This window comes from Protopterus annectens, chromosome 4.part0, assembly GCF_019279795.1.
Source record: "Protopterus annectens isolate FY-2018-M chromosome 4.part0, PAN1.0, whole genome shotgun sequence".
Lineage (NCBI taxonomy): Eukaryota > Metazoa > Chordata > Ceratodontiformes > Protopteridae > Protopterus > Protopterus annectens.
Genome location: NC_056733.1, coordinates 727995071 through 728005184, shown reverse-complemented (window position 1 = coordinate 728005184; position 10114 = coordinate 727995071).

Below are 10114 nucleotides of genomic sequence, written 5' to 3'. Positions count from 1 at the left end.
ACAATTACTGTAAGATGATTACCAAGACAGTAAATATGGAAACAGTAAATGACTTGGGGAGGGTTATTTATTAAGATTGATTTGGGATTATTCCAAGGAAAAGACTGACCCTAAAGAAAGCATTGTTACAACATATTATTAAGATGGTAGACAAGAAAGACTGGGGTAAGGCTTTTGATTTGTCAGTACATAATTTGTATAAAGTTACACTGGCTTCATTCTTTGTGAAGAGTCCAAATATACCGTTCATGGAAATGAAAAATGTACGGAGACATTAATGGTCATTACCCCAAACCTATTTTGTGAAGACAAGCCTATGATGTGTCAACTTTCACTGTTATAAAATGGTAACCATACTGGGAATCAAAATAAAACTTTAATTGCACACACACGATACTTTGCATTCAACTAGCTAGTTTTGTTACAATATAATTAACTGAGTAAAGTTTTTTATTATTTTTTTAAAGACGCTAATATGATAGTGGGATACAAAGTGAATATGGAAAAGTCATTATAAATAACTTTGGTGGATGTATGTTAAATTTAGGATATGGGAATTTCTTGAGTAAAAGAGATCATGTTTTAGGCATTAATATACTAAGTTCTATGAACAAACATCACAGTATAACTTTGAAAGTATGTACATAAAATATTAATTAAATTACAGGAATATAGTCAAGGTATTTTCTTTAAGGGGAGTAAGTAATTATATTAATTTGTGCATTTTGACAATTACATTTAATAGGCTTCTTTAAAACAGAATGGAAGCAGGCTTTGGGGAATTCCTCTAACTAAACTTATTTGGTAAGAAAGCTCAGACCTGCATCCCCTGGAAGATTATTAATAAACCCTTGTACCTACGAATCATTTCATTTTCTAACAAAAAAGTGAATTCAAAGTTAATATTTGTTAAACATTTAATACATCAGCAATATATCAATTTTCTTATGCTAATGTTATTACACATTGAGTTACTCCAGGCAGAAAAAAAATCCCTTTATCATTTGTACATCACTGGAGTGAGTAGTAAATAGTGTCCTCAGAATATTCAGGCTATCAGTAAAGACATAAGCAAGAAGATTTACTGTACACTAAATTCTTTTACCCTGGCTTAATTTATTAGTTGAGCAAATATTTCCATGAATAAAGTATATGTATCTAGCCCATGCAGATTTTTCCAAGCTTTAACTTACTTGTTGAAATATCAGAGACATTGTTTGATCATTTATTTCTTTCTTTCAGAATTCTTTATAAGAAAAACTTAAAGAAATATTAAACAACACGTTATAGTGTACAGAGTGCCACAATTTCACTCTGAAACTGAGGAAAAAGATAAAGGGCCGGATTCATGAAGGCTTGCACGGAGTCTAAGAGTAGTGTAAGACTCCATGCAGCCTTCGCGATCCAGGAACAGCCCAAAGTCCGTGTAAGAGCCAAGCTAAAACGGCTCTTACACGGAGTGGGTGTGGATAAGCTAATCACCTCACTTGCAGCCGAATAGCATTCAAATGAGGGTGATTAGGGATCCAGGAAGCCCAGAACAGCCCGTGTAAGAGCCGTTTTAGCTGCAGAAATGTACTCAGTTGACAACTGAGTACGTTTCTGCAAAAACTGCAATGGAGCCATGTCAGCTCCAAATAAAGGGTGCATATGTGTCAGGCAGCATGCCAATGGCCAAATATGTGGCCATTGGCAAGGTAACCTGATGCAAATATATTAAAAATATATATATTTTTTTTTGGCGATTGCCGATGTTTAAACCCAGCGCAGCCCCACGCAAACGGGCTGCTCTGCATAGAACATAAAAACGAAGGTTTTAAACCCACAAATGTGGGTTTTATGCAATACATTGAATGTCAATGCAGGGACCAGCAGACCAAAACCAACATGGCCACCGTGTAGTGGTTGCTAAGGGGGGAAGCTGAGTCTAAGAGATGTAACTAAGCATTAGTAGGCAATCTGATGCAAATGAGTGTAAGGATACCGAATTCCACTGTCACATAGCAAATGAGCACATTCTGAGTAGTGTAAGAGTTACATAAGGGGGACGAACAGAGTAGGAGATAGGTGACATCACAGTGGGGAGTGGTAGAAAGAAATACAGTTCATTGGAGGTTAGAGTTACATGACAGATGTCAGACAGATATCATGGAAAGAGGTGTGCCACTAAGTAAGCATGAGAAAGTCAAGAAATGGAAGGTGTACACTGTTGCCTACACCAAAGTTTCTTGCTGGATGTGTATCTTGCGTCGTCGTATGCCCTTGAAGTAAGGCAGTGTGCGCACGTGTAAGGCAGTGTGCATGCGTGTAAGGCAGACTGAGCATGTGGGAGCGTGTTGGGAGATGTTTAACACCGTTTGCGTGGGCGTGCACGCGGTTTAAACTGAATAAGCAGATTCTTTACTGTGTAAGTATGTGTGCGCGCGTGTAAGCCACTGTGAGCGTGTTTCTGCTGGTTTGCACACGGCTCCTCCCTGAGGAAACAGAAAGGAAAAAGGAAGCAACAGATTTAGTAGGAAGTTAGCAGGGAATACTGCTGGAGCTAGCAGGTGAAAACAATTAGATGCAGGCAATTACACAGGCAGAATAGTAGCCCAGCCCAGCACTTAAAACTCTGCAAACAGCAGTGCAGAATGTTTCTCTCAAGAGACACTGCAAGACAGGAGTTAAGTTATCAGAAGTGAAAACTGAAAAAGCTGAACTCAGAGCAGAAATGTTAGGGGCTGCCATAGCTGTCATAATGAGACATAGGCGACTTGCTGAGGGTGGTGACAATGCAGATGGTGCCAGACAACCCACAGTGAGGAGACGGAGAAGAGTGTACAGGCCCAGGGTCACCTACCATGGGTTACATGAGCTGGAGATAGTAGAGCGCTATAGAGTGGACAGAGACCTCCTGCAGCAAATAGTGGAGCTGTGCAGGCCACGCCTCACACACAGAACCAACAGAGGGGAACCCATCCCAGTGGAAACCAAGGTATGTGTTGGCCTAAGAATACTAGCAACAGGTACCTTGCAGAGGCCAACTGGTGATATGATGGGGATATCACAGGCATCAGCCTCCAGGGTACTGCACCAGTTCCTGGATGCCATGTCAGCACATGTCGGTGATCATGTATATTTCCCCAATGCCCGTGAGGTATTGGCCAGCAATATGCGTCTCTTCCAGCAAATAGCGGAATACCCTGAGGTACTGGGTGCAATAGACTGCACGCACATACGCATCAAAGCACCAGCCGGTGAGCGGGGTAGGGCATACATCAACCGCAAGGGCTTTCCCTCCATCAACTGCCAGGTCATGTGTGATGCCCAGGGCATAATAATGAATGTGTGTGCTGGCTGTCCTGGGAGCTACCACGATTCCCACATCTGGCATTTGACGCAGCTGTACCAGACATTTGCCAATGGGGACATCCCGCACGGACACCTAGTGGGGGATGCAGGTTATGCACATTGAGCCGTGGCTGATGACACCCATCAGAAATGCACACACACCTGAACAGGAATGCCATAATGAGGCACACGCACAAACACGTAATGTAATAGAGCGTGTGTTTGGGCTGCTCAAGTCACGGTTCCGGTGTCTGGACACATCTGGTGGAGCCTTGCAGTACACACCAACTACATGTACCCAAATTGTCATGGTATGTGCTATGCTACATAATATGATCTTGCGAAAACAGCTGCAGCAGGACCAGCATAGGGCGGGCCAAACAGCCCCCACCATTGCCAAGGCCATCACAGGCAGAGCGTGACTCGGAGGAGGAACAACCTGAGCCTGCCCCAGTAGGCAGAAGGAGGCGTGCCCAGTATACCCTGGCCTTGGCAAAGAGGCAACGCATAGCACATACACTGGCTCAGTAGGAACCCTGGGAATGATACCCCTCTCTGACTCACTCATATAGTAACAGGGATGCCTAACATGACACAACCTGCTCTCAAACATGTACAGGGAAGTGTAATATGCGCATCCAACAGAGACAGCCCTGCAGCACCACCTGAGGCATGAATGCTATGTGTTAAGTAATGTAACACCATGTACTATATGCACACCTGAGGACCCTGACTAACATCCTACCCTCACCAAGCATCATGCCACAACATGACAATGAGATGATCAAGTGCAACAATTGACTGAAGTATTGCAGTTAGTCAAAGGGGATCCAATATGTGCCAGTCTGGGATGACATGCTGAGCATGACATGATGCACCACCTGCTAGGACTGGCGTGCACCTATCAGTGCAGGCCGTATGGATACTGGCAAAGGCTGTTGTCACCCACAGTGTGCCCTGAATAGGTAAGGCTCAAAACACAAACCTATCTCCATAGGTATCAGAAGGGATAAGAATAAGATAAGGGATAAGTTGAAACAGCAAGATGCATGCAGTCTAAACTCACCCAGTATGGAGAATGTTGATATCTGCGCTGTAACAGAAAACTGAGCCAAGGCTCACAACAGCACCCTAACACTACCAGGTTACACCTCATACTGTGCTGTACAGCCTCAAAACTTGGAACAAGCTACAATAGGAGGGTGACTAGCAAGAATTGTCAAGGATAACCACAACCCCATGTTGGTACCACAACAAAAAGCAGCATGGACTAGCCATGCTCAAGTAACAGTGGCTAAAACTGCCCCCCAGTTTATAGCCTGCTACAGACTACTGTCCCAACACCAGGAACTGCACCCAGCCTATGCTGGAATACATGAATATATCAAGTCCTCCAAACCACATTATATTGGGTGACTGCAAATACCCAGACATAGACTGGGAGCATTATACTAGCTCCAACAGTGTAGGACAAAAGTTCATAGAATCCATAAACCAAAAGGCCCAGGAACAACGTACCACTCCCACAAGAGGGGTAAGCATACTGGATGTGATAATCAGCAACATGCGTACTAGATGGCAAGATCAGAAGTGTATTGCTCACTGGTAAAACCAGACCATAGAGTAATCAGACTGGATATACAAATCCTGACCACATTCCCTGGCCATAAAACCACAGTGGAAAACATGTGTTAAGCAATATTTGCACTCCTCCAAACTGATGTGGAATCCATTAAAGGTCCCATGCAGGTGCAAAATATGGGCCACACCTCAGAACCTGTAATACAGCCATTCCATGAACACTGCCAGGAATGCTTGGATTATACAGTCCTAAATTAAAACAAGACACAATGCCATACACGCAGAAATCTGGCATGGTGGACACCAGCCATAACCAAACCATGCAAGAGAATGAGGACGCTACTACATGATAGAGCAAACATAAACAATGAAGTAATCACTGATCAGTAGTATGGCAATAAAATCTGTCCACACATACAATCCACTAAGGCCAGCCACAACAAGTGGAATCTGTGAATCCTGAGGCAATGTTACACCTGCCCCAAGTACTCAGACAACCCCCAACTCCACCCAAGAAATACAAATATATGTGAGAGATGCAACCATCTATCCAAACTGGAGGCTGAGCTCCCTCAACTCAGTACTCCCAAAACAAATCAGGAGGAGAAGGTAACCACACACACCACAAACACAGTCCCACACAGACCTATCACAACTGCAAACCAAACACATAAACACAGAAAAACATTCCCGGAGGCAGAAACTACAAACACAGCACACTAACAGAGGCCTCTAAAGCAGACACCCAATCAAACAACCTCCAAACATAGCACATGCAACACATAGTACACAAAGCTGGTGTGCCAAACAGTCACAGGCCAGAAGGAGAAACAACATGCCTGATACAGTTGTAATAGGTGACCCCATAGTCAGACACACTGCTGTCCCCCACACCAGACTGAACAAGGGAAAGGGTACAGTAAGCTGCCTGTAGGCTGCCACAATATGCCACATAACAGAAGTATGCAGGTCACTCCAAAGCAAGTAGAAATATGATGCAGTCATAGTCCATGCTGGTGTGAATGACCTGAGATGTACCGCCCTAGACTACATGAAAAGAGACATAGATGAGCTATCTGATTATGTAGTCCAGGCCGGTATGACACTCACTGTTTGCAGCATCCTACCCTTACCAAGAATAATGCCACAGTACAAACACGGAATGATCAGTCATAGCAAGTGGCACACTTACTGGTGTCATTCAAGGGGATCAATGTCTGTCTGCTTGGGATGTCATGCTTGACAAGCCACGCAGCTGTTCTTGTGATGGCCTGCTCCTGTTTCTCCTGGGCCTATGAATATTGGATAAGGCCTTTGCCACCTCCATAGAGCCTTTTGTAGGCAAGGCTGAAAAGACTGACCCACCACCCTAGAAAACATAAGTGGGAAGAAACATAAGGTAAATGCTGACCAATGCCAGATGTGTACACCCCAATATGCATGCTCCCAAGGCCATCCCCAGTATGGAGAACATCGATGTCTGTGCAGTGACAGAAACCTGCTGCAAGCCTCCTGACAGCACACCAGCACTACCAGGTTATACCACGTATCATGTGTCATGGCCCCAAAACCTGGAACAAAACATAAAAGGAGGGTGAGTATCCATAGTCAGCACAGACACCCATACGTCCAGGTAACTGACAATGCACAAGGCATTGGAGTCCACCCATGTGCAACTAACTGTAGGCGAGACTGCTGTACAGTCTGTAGCATGCTACAGACCGCACTCTCACACACAGTAACCCCACCCAGCCGTCCTGAAGACACTGGACAGTATGAATGTCCCACCAAATACCAAACAAGGTACCACAAATTACCACATAGGTGGTAAACCATTATGTATGGAAGGAGTAACCAGGGACCTAGGGACACAAGTGGACAGTAACCTGTTATGTGACACCCACATTGCCAATGTGGCTAGGAAGACTGTCTACATTTGACACCGCATCAGGAAAGGATTCACATCTACGTCAACAGAGGTCATTGTGCCCCTATACTTTTCTCTAATCACACCCATAATCTAGTACAATGCCTCATATGGGATGTACCTTACCTGACACCTGCAGCAGTTCGAAAGACCTCAAAGGTACCTCACCAAGAGGATAAAGGGTCTCAAATATATGTCATATGCTGCCTGGCTGTAGACACCCCAGCTGAATGCAGTCACATACTGCCTACACAGAGGCATTGCATGCCTGTTGTAGGAGGCCATGCCCAACACAGGAGTAATGGACATGCTCCACCCCAGAAAACTCAAATCCATTGGAGCTGTGAGAGTGAGAGATGTCAACCTCAACAAATAATGAAATAGGATGTGCTGGTGGGACAGATACATAATCCAGAGGCTCCCCACACCCTGGACCAGAATCCCACTCCATGTTAGGCAGAGCCCCTCACTGACACTCTTCAACAGGAATCTTGCCAAGTGGATGGATGATTGTAGAGTTACACTGGTGGTCTTCACTGTGTCATGTCCAGACAGAGGCACAGCAAAGCAAATCATAAATGGCCATAATATTCACATAGCAAGGGGTGGCAAAAGCCACACACACTCTGGCTAGGCTAACAAATGCCCTAGGGTGGATAGCCTAGTATGAACCTATGAACCTATGAAGATACAAATTGTACAGGTCACTAATGATAATCCCAAGGCTTTCACAACTGATGGTAGGAACCATGTTGGGAATTCACAGATATGCCCTGAATCACACAAATATCACAAACACACACACATATTGCCAACATACATCCTGACAGGTGCAGTGCAACCCCCGAATGCAGAATATCTATCCCAGCAGACTGCTGGCCCCCTGATATTGCAGATGCTGAGGTAACAGACAACATCTACAAAGCAAAACACACAGCAGCAATGGTATGAGATGGTGTCCTGGGCTTAGTGCAACATGGACTCCAAGATGAATGGAATGCCAAACCACACTACTGCTCAATGTCAGCCTTACCACAGAATATGTACCCAAAGAGCAGTGTACAACAACAGTGGTCCTTCTCAACAAAGGTGTTGCCTGAATGGATACTGAAAACTACTACCCCAGAATCCTGAGAAGCTCGGTTTGCACAGCTATGGAAAGGATCAGCATGTACCACAGACATAAAGATATTGGGGACCTACTGACACCGGACCCAACCCAGTGTGGCTTTTTCAAGTGCAGATCCTGCCCCTAAACATGTTTGACTCAATTGAAACAGTCATTAAGGTCATTGATGAGGGCAATGTGGTCCACACAGTGTAGCTGGACCTTGCAAAGGCTTCTATACAATACCCTACATGTTCATTATAGATAAGCTCACCAGCTTAAATATAAACCCACATGTCAGTAGAGGGGTTGCAAACCAGACCAAGGGCAGAACAGACATGGTCAGACATGCTGCAGCCATGTCAGACTACAAACCAGATATAACTGGCATCCCACAAGGCTTTGTCCTGGGATCTCCCTCATCTGGTATATATGTCCCATAGGTACAGGCAAACATGGAAGGACTGTGTCCGAACATGTTTGCAGAGGACTACAAACTGCTCACCACATATGATCCACCAGCTGACACAAGCATCCCACAAAAGGGCCACATAGAAACAGACAACTGGTGCCAAAGCCATGTCAGCAAGCTAATTGCAGAAACGTGTATAGTCAACCCCCATGGATATACAGTAAGTGCCCACCAATTACCACATAGGTGTTAACCCATTATGTAGTTAACATGTAATGAGAGACCTGGGGACACAAGGTGATAGATATCCTGCATTGGACAAACATGTGCTGTAGTGTTTACAGAAACATACCATATACCCACCTAATCATGAAGGTTGTCAGATCTAGATAAGGGGAGGTCATTGTGGCTCTTCAGTCATCCTTCATCAGCGGTACAATTGACTACAATAGCCCCTGTGGGATGTACCTCAGTAGACACCTCCATCAACTGTAAAGTCCCCAACAGTACCTCATCAGGAGTATCAAAGAGCTTGCACAGATGCCATGTGTTGCCTGTGTTGCTGGCATCAATAAACATGTTGCACCTTGTACAATCTGAATGGCAGTGAGCTATGCACATGAGAGACCTGAACCCCAGCACTGACTTACATAGGACAAGCTGTACTGCGTGATCCATAACACAGAAGCCACCCCCACCCATGAGTGAACCCCCAGTACAGGCTACCCATAGAGTCACTTATCAATCTTCCTCAATAGGAATCTTGATGAGTGGATGGGAGATGGTAGATTTATCCTGGGTATCACTGTCATGTCACAGGTAGACAGAGGCACAGTATACTAACCATGACCCTATGTCAAGGAGAGGGTCACAGTAAGCTGCCTGTCGGGAGCTAGAATCCGCCACATAACACAAGCACTCAGGTCACTCAACAGCAAGTACAAATATGACTCAGTCATTGTACATGCAGGTGTGAACGACCTGAGACGTACCTCCCTGGACTACATGAAAAGAGACATAGAGGAGCTCTCTGATTATGTAGCCCAGGCTGGTGTGACCCTGACCCTGAGCAGCATCTTACCCTCACCAAGAATGATGCCACAGTACAAAGACAAAATGATCAGTTTTAACAATTGGCTTAATTACTGGTGTCATTCTAAGGGATCCAGTGTCTGTCTGCTTGGGATGACATGCTTGACAAGCCACGCTGCCAAGGGATGGCTTGCACCTGTCACCCCTGGGCTTCCGGATATTGGCCAAGGCTCTTGCCACCCCCATAGTGCTTTTTTAGGCAAGGCTCAAATGACAAACCTACCTCCCTAGAAAACACAAGTGGAAAAAACTAAGGGTAATGCTGCTCAATGCCAGAAGTCTAAACCTCAAGATGCAGCCTCAAGCCCTCCTCAGTATGGAGAATATCGATGTCTGTGCAGTGACTGAAACCTGGTTCAAGGCTCCTGAGAGCACCCCAGCACTATCAGGTTTTACCTCATATCATGTTTTCCGGCCCCAAAACTTGGACAGAACCACAAAGGAGGAGGAGTATCCATTTTCATCAAAGATACCCACACCTCCAGGTTAGTGGCAGCACAAAGCATCGGAGACTATCCAGGTGCAACTAACCATAGGCAAAACTGCCTTACAGTTTGTAGCATGCTACAGACCACCCTCTCAAACTCAGGAACCCCACACAGCCTTCCTGAAGACACTGGAGAGTATGAATGTCTCTCCAAATACCATCATTTTGGGAGAC